Source organism: Aotus nancymaae, unplaced genomic scaffold (genome assembly GCF_030222135.1).
Source record: "Aotus nancymaae isolate 86718 unplaced genomic scaffold, 86718_ANA_hifiasm-v0.15.2.pri h1tg000008l, whole genome shotgun sequence".
NCBI classification, from domain to species: Eukaryota; Metazoa; Chordata; class Mammalia; order Primates; family Aotidae; genus Aotus; species Aotus nancymaae.
In genome coordinates this window covers 24,739,946-24,753,457 of record NW_026988419.1, presented here as the reverse complement: position 1 = coordinate 24,753,457, position 13,512 = coordinate 24,739,946, and positions in this window count along the sequence as shown.

Genomic DNA, 13,512 nt, shown 5'->3' with positions numbered 1-13,512 from the left:
AAAAATTTAAAGACTTAGTGTTTTAGCACAGTTTTAGTTTTTTTATTTTTATATTTTTAAAAGATAGGGTTTCACCATGTTGGTCAGGCTGGTCTTGAACTCCCGACCTCAGGCGATCCACCCGAATGGGCCTCCAACAGTTTTAAGTTTGCAGCAACTTTGAGAGGAAGGTATAGTGATAGCCCATACATATTAACTATTTTTGTTTTACATTCCCATTCTGATAATTCCAACATTCCTGCCACACACACAATACACGTGACTTGTGACCAAACTGCACCTGTGCTGCTTCTGGCCAGTAGACCAAAGGGAACAGCTGCAACACTAACGAGAATTCTGCCTTTACTAGGCCTGCTCACCTTCTCCACATGTTTTTTTTCAGAATTTAGTCATACATTGGTATGATACCATTTATGACTAAATTCCTAGCCTACCCTGATTATCTGTGATCAGACAAATTTTCCAGTTGAGGTTCTGCTAGTTGGTCTTATCAGATAACATGCCTATTTAGTACAAAAGCTGTGATTCAGAAAGTCAATTAATTTATTAATTTTAGAAAAAATGACTAAAACAACGTTTTGAATTATTAGTACTCAACATTTGTGATCTATCTGGAAACATTGCTTACTTTTGAAACAACTCCATGAGAAACGATTCTTACTTTTCCACAAAATATCTGTGACTGCCACTGTCTGGGGTAAATCAATTTGTAATACTAGTTAGCACATACAGAGAACGTTCTAATTACACATATTTCTTGAGTATATGTATGTACACACATATACATACAAACATACACACACACACTCAATTCTTGTGACAACTATGAGATAAATGCTATTATCCCTATTTAATGGATGAGGCAATTGAGGCAGAGATAAATAAAGTAGCTTTCACAGAAAATATTATCTTAATCAAGAAGGCAGAACTACACTTTTTAATGAAAAGTGGGGTATTAGAGCTCTTAAAGTAGTGGAGGATGAGAGCTGAAAAAAGGCAGAGGACATTGCCTCTGAAGGGAGACTCTATGTCATGGCTCCAGCAAATCCCTGGCCCCAGCAGTGAACTTCCGTCTAAGCCACCTATTCCTCTAGAGCTCTGCTGGCTATACCACTGAGACTTTCCTAAGCTTTACCTATTAAGATCAAAGAAAAGAGTCACAGTTTACTAATTTAAGGCTGTTAAAGGGAGGAAAGAGTCTTGATAGAGATATGCTCTCCTGTGTTGGGAGGCATTCAGGCAGAGGAGCAACCAGCTATTAGGAGCTGTAGAAATATTCATAACAATAAAGGAATATCAAATAACAGGCCCTCTGTACTCCTTTCTGTTCTTTTTTTAAACTCTGATAAAAAATGTAACAACTATGAAAGGCTGAATAACATTTAAATAAAGTATAGGTTTTATTCAAACTGTGACTGATGACAATTAAAGGGTTAGAAGACAAACTATAGAGGACGTTTTTTGCTTCCCAGCATCAGTTCCTTCTTCTAGTATTAATGCTCCAAATTCACTTTGGGAAACCACTTTCCCCTTATGCTCAGGCAGATGATTTAGGTGAGATTGACTCCACGTTTAAGTCCCAGGTGGGACTTGTTAGGCTTTAGTCAAGCAGCTTATCTCTTCCCTCTGGCCAATTATTGGGTTGGTAACAGGCCATAATCAAAAGGAAATAGGTTGAACTTCTGGAGAAGAGACCTCTTATCTACCGGACTGAGTGTTAAGACGTCCCTGAATCTGTCATCATACAGAGCTTGGCAGTAGAGCCAGCCCCAGAGAGGCAAAGCTGATGTGTGCATCCTGGTGACATTGTGAGGTAAGAATTTCCTCTCTTTTTAATGATAAAAGCAATAAACTTTTTCTGTTATGTTCAACTGAAAGGATTTGATATAGTAATATGCCACACACTTTATTTAGAAGTTTGTTTTATTCAACAAATATGTAACATGTGCCAGGCTGTGTTCAAAAAGCTGGGATTATATTCTTGTATTGTATTCTTTGGGAAAATACAGTGCAGACAGTAAAGAAATAAAATGTTGGCCATGAAGCCATAATCAAGGGGAAATAGGCTGGACTTCTGGGGAAGAGACCTCTTCCCTATGAGCTGAGTGTTAAGATGTGTGCCTGAATCTGTTATCATATAGAACTAATGAGATAGTTTCAGAGTGTGTTGGCTGCTATAAAGAGAATTAATAGGGTGACATGATTGAGTGTAATGCTGGAAGAGATGCTTATGATACCATAACACAGGGAAGGCCTCTTCTTGAGGGTGTTGTTTCTGGGTTGAGACACAAAAAATGGAAAAAAGAAACTAGCTATGAAAATATACTTGAGGCAGTTGACACAACAAGTGGAAAATTCTTCAGCATTAAAGAGCTTTGGATATTCTAAAAACATAATGAAAATCAGTATTATTGCAAGATTATGAGCAAGAAAGGGAAAAGATGTGACTGGAGAGGTGAGCTTCATATACCTCTCTTGTGAACAGATCCTACCCTCTCTTTTAACCCAATGTGGGTGGGTGATGAGGATGGATTCCTACTTCATTCACATAGTAATCATTCAACTAAAACTTATGCCTTTTATGTGCCAGATTCTAGAAAGAATTAAGACTTTGGGCATAATTGCATTTTTATATGTGAGAAGGACATGAGATTAGGGAGGGGCCAGAAGCAGAATGATACTGTTTGAATCTGTGTCCCTGACCAAAGCTCATGTTGAATGACGTGGGGCCTGGTGGGAGGTGACTAGATCATCAGGGCAGAGTTCTCATGAATAGGTTAGCAACAACCCCTCAGTGCTGTTCTCATGGTTGTAAATGAGTAGGTTATCATGAGATCTGGTTGCTTAAAAGTGTGTAGCACCTCCTCATTCTCTCACTCTTGCCACTCTGGCCATGTAATGTTCTGGCTCCTTCTTCACCTTCCACCACTATTGTAAGTTTCCTCAGGCCTCCCAGAAACCAAGCAGATGCCACACATGCTTTCTGCACAGTCTGTGGAACCATAGGCCAATTAAACCTCTTTTCTTTATAAATTACCCAGTCTCAGGAGTTTCTTTATAGCAATGTGAGAACAGCCTAATACAAAATGGAATAAAGTACTGATACCTTAACAATGTGGATGATTTTCAAATACATTATGCTACCCCTATGGTAGGCTTCTGCCTGGACATCCAGGCTTTTCCATACATCCTCTGAAATCTAGGTGGAGGCTCCTAAGCCATAACTCTTGTACCGGGAGGCCAAACATCATGGGGAAGCTGCCAAGGCTCATGGCTTGCACCCTCGGGAGCAGTGGTCTGAGCTGTACCTAAGCCCCTTTGAGCCACGTGCTCAAGTGGCAGAGACGCAGGAAGCAGTGTTTCAAGGTTCTGCATGGCAGCAGGTCATGGGCCTGGCCCATTAAACCGTTCTTCCCTCCTAGGCCTCCAGATTGTGATGGGAGGGGCTGCCACAAAGGTCTCTGAGATGCCTTTCAGGCCTTTCTCCCTTGACTTGGCTACTAGCACTTGGCATATTTTTACTTATGCAAATTTCTGCAGCCTGCTTGAATGCCTACCCTGAAAATGAGCTTTTCTTTTTTATCACATGGGCAGGCTGCAAGTTTTTCAAAGTTTTATGCTTTGCTTCCCCTTTAAATATAAGTTCCAACTTGAGGTAATTTCTTTGCTTATACATATGGTCTTAGATTTTTAGAAACAACTAGGATGCTTTTTGAGCACTTTGTAGCTTATAAGTTTCTTCTGCCAGATAACCAAAAATGTCACTCTCAAGTTCAAAGTTTTACATATTCCTGGGTAGGGAAACATGCAGCCACGTTCTTTACTCAGGCAAAATGCAAATGACCTTTGCTCCAGTTCTCAATAAGTTCCTTATCTCCACCTGAGACCTCATCAGGCTGGCCATCTGTTTCTATTATTCTAAACATTTGGCTCACAACTATTCAACAAGTCTCTAGGAAGTTTCAGATTTTTCTTTATCTTCCTGTCTTCTTTTGAGCCCTCTAAAGTCTTCCAATGTCTGCCCATTACACAGTTTCAAACTTGCTTCCACATTTTCAGATATTGTTATAGCAATGTCCCACTCTCAGTACCAATTTTCTGTATTAGGCCATTCTTGCATTGCTATAAAAAATACCAGAGCTGGGTAATTTATAAATTAAAGAGATTTAATTGGCTCAGGGTTCAGCAGGCTAACAGCAAACATGATACTGGCACTTGCTTAGCTTCTTGGGAGGCCTCAGCAAACTTACAATCATGGTGGAAGGCAAAAAGGGAGCCAGTATGTCACATGGCCAGAGCAGCAAGAGAGAGAAAAGAGGGAGGTGCCAAACACTTTTAAACAATCAGATCTCACGAGAACCCACTCATGATGGTGGGAACAGTACCAAGGGGATGGTGCTAAACCATTTATGAGAACTCTGCCCCCATGTCCAATCACCTCCCACCCGGCCCTACCTTTAGCATTGGGGATTAAAATTCAACATGAGATTTGAGCAGGGACAGAGATCCACATCATATCACATTTATTGTTATATAGTATTCCATTCTGTTGCATGGATATACAATATATTTAAAAAAATTAATTTCCTGTTGATTGACATGAGTTGTTTCCAGCTTTTGGTCATTATAACCCTAATGCCACTATAAACACTTATAAGCAAGTCTTTGTGTGAACATGTGTTTTTATTTCTCTTGAGTGAATACTTAGGAGTGGAATTGCTAGGTGATATGTTAAGTGTATGTTTAAGTTCTTTATAAAGAACGACTTAATAGTGTTGTTTGTGTATCCATTTCTTCTAGATTTTCCAGTTTATTTGTGTAGAGGTATTTATAGTATTTTCTGATGGCAGTTTGAATTTCTATGGGATCAGTGGTGATATCCCCTTTATCATTTATTATGTCTATTTGATCCTTCTCTGTTTTCTTATTTATTAGTCTGACTAGCAGTCTACCTGTTCTGTAAATTTTTTCAAAAAACCAGCTCCTGGATTCATTGGTTTTTTTGAAGCGTTTTTCATGTCTCTATCTCCTTCACTTCTGCTCTGATCAGAGTTAATTCTTGTCTTCTGCTAGCTTTTGAATTTGTTTGCTTTTGCTTCTCTAGTTCTTTTAATTATGATGTTAGGGTGTCAATTTTAGATCTTTCCTGCTTTCTCCTGTGGGCATTTAGTGCTATAAATTTCCCTCTAAACATTGCTATAGCTGTGTCCCAGAGATTCTGGTATACGGTGTCTTCATTCTCGTTGGTTTCAAAAAACTTATGTATTTCTGCCTTAATTTTGTTATTTACCCAGTAGTCATTCAGGAGCAAGTTGTTCAGTTTCCATGTAGTTGTGTGGTTTTGAGTGAGTTTCTAAATCCTGAGTTCTAGTTTAATTGCACTGTGGTCTGAGAGATTGTTATGATTTCCATTCTTTGGCATTTGCTGAGGAGTGTTTTACTTTGGATTATGTGATCAGTTTTAGAATAAGTGTGATGTGGTCCTGAGAAGAATGTATATTTTGCCAACTTGGGATGGAGAGTTCTGTAGATGTCTGTTAGGTCTGCTTGGTCAAGAGCTGAGTTCAAGTCCTGAATATCCTTGTTAATTTTCAGTCTTGATCTGTCTAATATTGATGTTGGGGTGTTAAAATCTCTCACTATTATTGTGTGAGAGTTTAAGTCTTTTTTTAGGTTTCTAAAAACTTGCTTTATGTATCTGGGTGCTCCTGTATTGGGTGTATATATATTTAGAATAGGTAGCTCTTCTTGTTGCACTGATCCCTTTACCATTATGTAATGCCCTTCTTTGTGTTTTTTTGATCTTTGTTGGTTTAAAGTTGTTTTATCAGAGACTAGGATTCAAACCCCTGCTTTTTTTTTTCTTTGCTTTCCATTTTTTTGGTAAATATTTCTCCATCCCTTTATTTTGAGCCTATGTGTATCTTGCATATGAGACACGTCTCCTGAATACAGCACACCAATGGGTCTTGACTCTTTATCCAGTTTGCTAGTCTGTGTCTTTTAATTGGGGGTATTCAGCCCATTTACATTTAAGGTTAATATTATTGTATATGAATTTGATTCTGTCATTATGATGCTAACTGGTTATTTTGCCCATTAATCGATGCAGTTTCTTTATAGTGTCGATGGTCTTTACAATTTGGTATGTTCTTGCAGTGGCTAGTACTGGCACTTATTTCTCCTATCTAGCTGTAATTTTGTATTCTTTAGCAAATCTCTGCCTGTCATTCCCTTTCTCCTACACTCCCCTAGCTCTAGTAACCTCAGTTCTAATTTTTACTTCTATAAGATTAACTTGTTTTGGCTTCCATATATAACTGAGAACATATGATATTTTACTTTCTGTTACTGGCTTGTTTCACTTAACATAATGTCTTCCAGTTCCATTCATATTAGTACAAATGACAGGAGTTTTGTGGCTGAATAGTATTCCATTGCATTGTTTTTTTAATCCATTCATCTCATGATATCTTTGTCTAGTTTTGGTATCATGACAATATTGGTCTCATACAATGAGTTATAAAGTCTGTCTTTTTTCTGTTTTTTATGTAATTTGTGTAGGTTTGGTATTTCTTCTTTCTATGTTTAGCCTCTGTATATAGAGTTCTCTTGGTGAAAATGCTTTAATTTATGAAGTCAGTTATTTAAAAATTTGATATGGGGTTATTTGGCTTTTTTACTTCAGTTTTGATTAGTTGTGTCTGTCAAAGTGTTTCTTAATCTAAGATGGCAAATTTACTGGTGTAATATTACCCAAAATATTTTCCTCATTATCTTTTTTTGTTTCAATTTTTTTTTTTGAGATGGAGTCTCACTCTTTCACCCAGGCTGGGGTGCATTGGCATAATCTCAGTTCACTGCAACCTCTGCCTCCTGGGTACAAGTGATTCTCCTGTCTCAGACTCCAAGTATCTGAGACTACAGACATGCACCACCATGCCTGGCTAATTCTTGTATTTTTAGTAGAGACAGGGTTTCACTATGTTGACCAGGCTGGTCTCGAACTCCTGACCTTAGGTAATCCACCTGCCTCAGCCTCCTAAAGTGCTGGGATGACAGGCATAAGCCAACACACCCGACTCCTAATTATCTTTTTAATGTCTGTAGTTATGTTTTTGTTCATTCTTTATATTGCTAATTTGTATTTTTTATTTTTTTAATCAGTCCAGCTAAAGGTTTATGCAAATTTTCAGCCCTTTCAAAGGATCAGCTTTTAATTTTCTTGATTTTCTTACTGTTTGACCATTTTTAATTTCCTTGATTTCTGTTTTTATCTTTATTATTTTATTCTTTCTATTTTGGGTTTACATTTCTCCTCTTTTTTTTAGATGGAGTCTCGATCTGTCTCCCAGGCTGGAGTTCAGTGGTGCATTCTGGGCTCACTGCAATCTCCACCTCCTGGGTTGAAGGAATTCTCCTGCCTCAGCACCCCAAGTAGCTGAGACTACAGGAACCCGCCACTATGCCTGGCTAATTTTTGTATCTTTTTAGAGACAGGGTTTCACTGCCAAATCTGACCTGCAGACTCTGGTCAAGTGATAGATGACAGAAGTACACAGTCACATATTGCTAGGGGATCCCATGGCTTACAGACCCCAAAGAAGGAGTCTGGCCATGCAGCCCTCATATGCTGGAGATGCTTGAATTTATTTTAGAACAGATTTAATGACCAAGGTCTCAAGCAAACACCATTCATGGGTAATTAACATTGCCAATCCCCTGGATAGAGAGCAGTCCTGAGTGTGAATGATCAAAGGTCAGTTTTAGAACAACATGAGTAAACAAGGTATTTAGATAGACTATTCTATGTTTCCTTGTTATCTGCTCTTTGCTGTTAGCTCAAGGTAAGAGGATTAGGCTGCCTTCAGCCATAAACCTTTACTGAAGCTTTTGCAAAACCTTCTGGTTTTTCAAGAAGGTTTATGCCTTTCCTATAATTTTTCCCACCATTCTGACCAATCTCCTACATTCATGATGTTGGCTGGGCTGGTCTTGAACTCCTAACCTGTGATCCACCTGCCTTGGCCTCCCAAAGTGCTGGGATTATAGGCGTGAGCCAACACACCTGGCCTGTTTTTGTAGGTTTATGAAGTGGAAACTTAAATCATTCATTTTAGAACTTTCTCTTTTTTAAAATTAAGCCTCTACCCCTTCAGCACTACCTTTGCCAGCCTTTGGTAGTCATCAATCTTACTATCTTTGTGAGTTTAATTAGAGAAGACAGTTAATGGGTACAAAAATATAGTTAGATTGAAGGAATAAGATCCAGTGTTTTGTAGCACAATAGGATGACTATATCTAATAATAATTTATTGTATATTTGAAAATAACCAACACGTGGAATTGAAATGTTCCCAACAGAAAGAAATGAGAAATGCTTGAGGTCATGGATATCCCAGTTACCCTAATTTGATTATTATACATTATATGCTTATATCAAAATATTACATGCCCCCACAAATACGTATAACTATTATATACACAATAATTAAAAAAATAATTTTTAAAAAATAAGCATTTAAAATTACAAAGTTTTAAAAGCACTGCTTATTAGCATTGCAGATATTTTGATATGTCATGTTTCATTTTTATTTTTTTCAAAATATTTTCTAATTTATCTTGTTATTTCTCTTTGACCAAAATGTACTGTTTAACAATGTTCACTATTCAGGTCATGGGCACACTAAAAGCCCAGTCTTAACTGCTATGTAATATATGCATGTAAGAGACCCGGACTTGAGCCCCCTAAATATATCTTTTGAAACTGTAGTTTAACTTCCAAATACTTGGGGGACTTCTCAGATATGTTTCTGTTGTTTGTCTCCAATTTAATTTTATTGTAATTAGTGAACATATTTTGAACTACTTCAGTTGTTTTAAATTTATGCATTTGTGTATTTATTTTAATTGTACTTTAAGTTCTGGAGTACATGTACAGACCTTACAGGATTGTTGCATAGGTACACACATGCCATGGTGGTTTGCTGTCTCCATTCCCCACTCACCTACATCAGGCATTTCTCCCAGTATTATCCCTCCCCAACCTCCCCAATCACTGCTGTCCCCCCTTAGCCCTCCCACCCCCCAACATATTCCAGTGTGTGATGTTCCTCTCCTTGTGCCCATGTGTTCCCATTGTTCAACACCCACTATGAGTGATAACATGCAGTGTTCAGTTTTCTGTTCTTGTGTCAGTTTGTTGAGAATGATGGTTTCCAAATTCATCCATGTCCCTACAAAGGACATGAACTCATTGCTTTTTATGGCTGCATAGTATTCCATGGTGTATACTTGCCACATTTTCTTTGTCCAGTCTATCATCAATGGGCATTTGGCTTGGTCCCAGGTCTTTGCTACTGTAAACAGTGCTATAATGAACATTTGTGTGCATGTGTCTTTATAATAGAACGATTTATAATTCTTTGGGTATATCCCCAGTAATGGGATTGCTGGGTCAAATGGAATTTCTATTTATAGATCCTTGAGGGATCACCACACTGTCTTCCACAATGGTTGAACTAATTTACACTCCCACCAACAGTGTAAAAGTGTTCCTATTTCTCCACATCCTCTCCAGCATCTGTTGTCTCCAGATTTTTTAATGATCGCTGTTCTAACTAGCATGAGATGGTATCTCAATGTGATTTTGATTTGCATTTCTCTAATGACCAGTGATGATGTGCATTTTTTCATATGTTTGTTGGCCTCATATATGTCTTCCTTTGAAAGGTATCTGTTCATATCCTTCACTCACTTTTGAATAGGTTTTTTTTTTGCTTGTAAATCTGTTTTAGTTCTTTGTAGATTCTGGTTATTAGCCCTTTGCCAGATGGGTAGATCGCAAAAATTTTTTCCCATTCTGTTGGCTGCTGGTTCACTCTAACGATTGTTTCTTTTGCTGTACAGAAGCTGTGCAGTTTAATTAGAACCTATTTGTCTATTTTGACTTTTGTTACCTATGCTTTTGGTGTTTTAGTCATGAAGTCCTTGCCTATGCCTATGTCCTGAATGGTATTGCCTAGGTTTTCTTCTAGGGTTTTTATGGTGTTAGGTCTTATGTTTAAGTCTTTAATCCATCTGGAGTTAATTTTTATGTAAGGTGTAAGGAAGGGGTCCAGTTTCTGCTTTCTATACATGGCTAGCCAGTTTTCCCAACACCATTTGTTAAACAAGGAATCCTTTCCCCATTGCTTGCTTTTGTCAGGTTTGTCAAAGATTAGATGGTAGTAGATGTGTGGCGTTGATTCTGAGGGCTCCGTTCTGTTCCATTGGTCTAAATCTCTGTTTTGGTACCAGTACCATGTTGTTTTGATTACCGTAGCCTTGTAGTATAGTTTGAAGTCAGGTAGCGTGATGCCTTCAGATTTGTTCTTTGTGTTAGGATTGTCTTGGCTATGTGAGCTCTCTTTTGGTTCCATATGAAGTTTAAAGTGGTTTTTTTGTTTTGTGAAGTAGGTTAATGGTAGCTTGATGGGGGTGGTGTTGAATCTATAGATTACTTTGGGCAGTATGGCCATTTTCATGATATTGATTCGTCCTAATCATGAGCATGGAATGTTTTCCAATCTGTTTATGTCTCCTCTTATTTCCTTGAGCAGTGGTCTGTAGTTCTCCTTGTAGAGGTCCTTTATGTCCTTTGTTAGTTGTATTCCTAGGTATTTTGTTCTCTTTGTGATTGGGAGCTCACAGTTGATTTGGCTCTCTGTTTGCCTCTTATTGGTGTATAGGAATGATTGTGATTTCTGCACATTGATTTTGTATCCTGAGAGTTTGCTGAAGTTGCTTATCAATTTAAGGAGATTTTGGGCTGAGACAATGGAGTCTTGTAAATATACTCATGTCATCTGCAAATAGAGACAATTTGACTTCTTCTTTTCCTAATTGAATACTCTTTATTTCTTTTCCTTGCCTGATTGCTCTAGCTAGAACTTTCAATACTATATTGAATAGGAATGGTGAGAGAGGGCATCCTTTCTAGTGCCAGATTTCAAAGGGAACGCTTCCAGTTTTTGCCCTTTCAGTATGATATTGGCTGTGGGTTTGTCATAAGTAGCTTTTATTATTTTGAGATACGTTCCATTGGTACCTAGTTTATTGAGGGTTTTTAGCATAAAGGGCTGTTGAATTTGTCAAAGATCTCTGCATTTATTGAGATAACCATGTGGTTTTTGTCTTTGGTTTTTTTTATGTGATGGATTATGTTTATAGACTTGTATATGTTGAACCAGCCTTGCATTCCCAGGGTGAAGCCTACTTGATTGTGATGGATAAGCTTTTTGATGTGCTGTTGCATTCAGTTTGCCAGTTTTTTATTGAAGATTTTTGCATCTATGTTCATCATAGATATTGGTCTGAAGTTTTCTTTTTTAGTTGAGTCTCTGCCAGGTTTTGGTATCAGGATGATGTTGGTCTCATAAAATAAGTTAGAGAGGATTCCCACGTTTTGTGTTGTTTGGAATAGTTTCAGAAGGAATGGTACCAGCTCCTTTTTGTACATCTGATAGAATTCAGCTGTGAACCAGTCTGAACCTGGACTTTTTTTGGCTGGTAGGCTATTAATTGCTAACTCAACTTCAGCCCCTTGTTATTCAGGGTTTGAACTTCTTCCTGGTTTAGTTTTGGGAGGGTGTAAGTGTCTAGGAATTTATCCATTTCTTCCATATTTACTGGTTTATGTGCATAGAGTTGTTTGTAGTAATCTCTGATGGTAGTTTGTTTTTCTGTGGAATCAGTGGTGATATCCCTTTTATCATTTTTTATTGCATCCCTTTGATTCTTTTCTCTTTTCTTTTTTATTAGTCTGGTTAGTGGAATGTCTATTTTGTTGATCTTTTTAAAAAAAACCAGCTCCTGGATTTATGATTTTTTGAACGGTTTTTGTGTATCTTCTTCAGTTCTGCTCTGATCTTAGTTATTTCTTGTCTTCTACTAGCTTTTGAGTTTTTTTGATCTTGCTCCTCTAGCATTTTCAGTCTTTCAATAGGGTGTCAATTTCAGATCTTTCCTTGCTTCTCATGTGGGCATTTATTGCCATTAATTTTCCTCTAGACACTGCTTTAAACGTGTCCCAGAGATTCTGGTACGTTAATGTACCAGACTGTTTGTTATGATTTCCATTGTTTTGTATTTGCTGGGAAGTGATATACTTCCAATTATGTGGTCAATTTTAGAGTAGGTGTGATGTGCTGCTGAGAAGAATGTATATTCTGTGGATTTGGGGTGGAGAGTTTTGTAGATGTCTATTAGTTCTGCTTGGTTCAGATCTGAGTTCAAGTTCTGGCTATCCTTCTTAATTTTCTATCTCGTTGATCTGTTTAATATTGACAGTGGAGTGTTAAAGTCTCCCAATATTATTGTGCGGGAGTCTAAGTCTCTTTGTAGGTCATTAAGAACTTGCTTTGTGTATCTGGGTGCTTCTGTATTGGGTGCATTTATATTTAGGATAGTTAGCTCTTCTTGTTGCATTGATCCTTTTAACATTATGTAATGCCCTTCTTTGTCTCTTTTGATTTTTGTTGGTTTAAAATCCATTTTATCAGAGACTAGGATTGCAACTCTTGCTTTTTTTTTTTTTGCTCTTCATTTGCTTCGTAAATATTCTTCCACCTCTTTATTTTGAATTTATGTGTGTCTTCGCACATGAGATGGGTCTCCTGAATACATCACACTGATGGGCCATGACTTTTTATCCAGTTTCCCAGTCTGTGTCTTTTGATTGGGGCATTTAGGCTGTTTACATTTAGGGTTAATATTGTTATGTGTGAATTTGGTCCTGCCATTTTGTTACTGGCTGGTTGTTTTGCCTGTTAGTTCATGTGGTTTCTGCATTGCGTTGTTGGTCTTTATGATTTGGTACATTTTTGCAGTGGCTGGTACTGGTTGTTCCTTTCTGTGTTTAGTGCTTCCTTCAGGAACTCTTATAAGGCAGGTCTGATGGTGACCAAATCTCTCAGCAATTGCTTGTCTGTAAAGGATTTTATTTCTCCTTCACTTATGAAGCTTAGTTTGGCTGGATATGAAATTCAAGGCTGAAAGTTCTTTTCTTTAAGGACATTGAATATTGGTCCCACTCTCTTCTGGCTTGTAGGGTTTCTGCTGAGAGATGTGCTGTGAGTCTGGTGGGCTTCCCTTTGTGGGTTACCAGACCTTTCTCTCTGGCTTCCCTTATCATTTTTTTCCTTCGTTTGAAACTGGTAAATCTGATGATTATATGCCTTGGGATTATTGAGGAGTATCTTTGTGGTGTTCTCTGTATTTCCTGCATTTGAATGTTGGCCTGCCTTGCTAGGTTTGGGAAGTTCTCCTGGATAATATCCTGAAGAGTGTTTTCCAGCTTGGATTCATTTTCCCTGTCACATTCAGGTACACCGATCATGTGTAGATTAGGTCTTTTCACATAATCCCATATTTCCTGGAGGCTTTGTTCATTTCTTTTCACTCTTTTTTCTCTATTCTTGCCTTCTCATTTTATTTTATTGAGTTGATCTTCAATCTCTGATATCCTTTCTT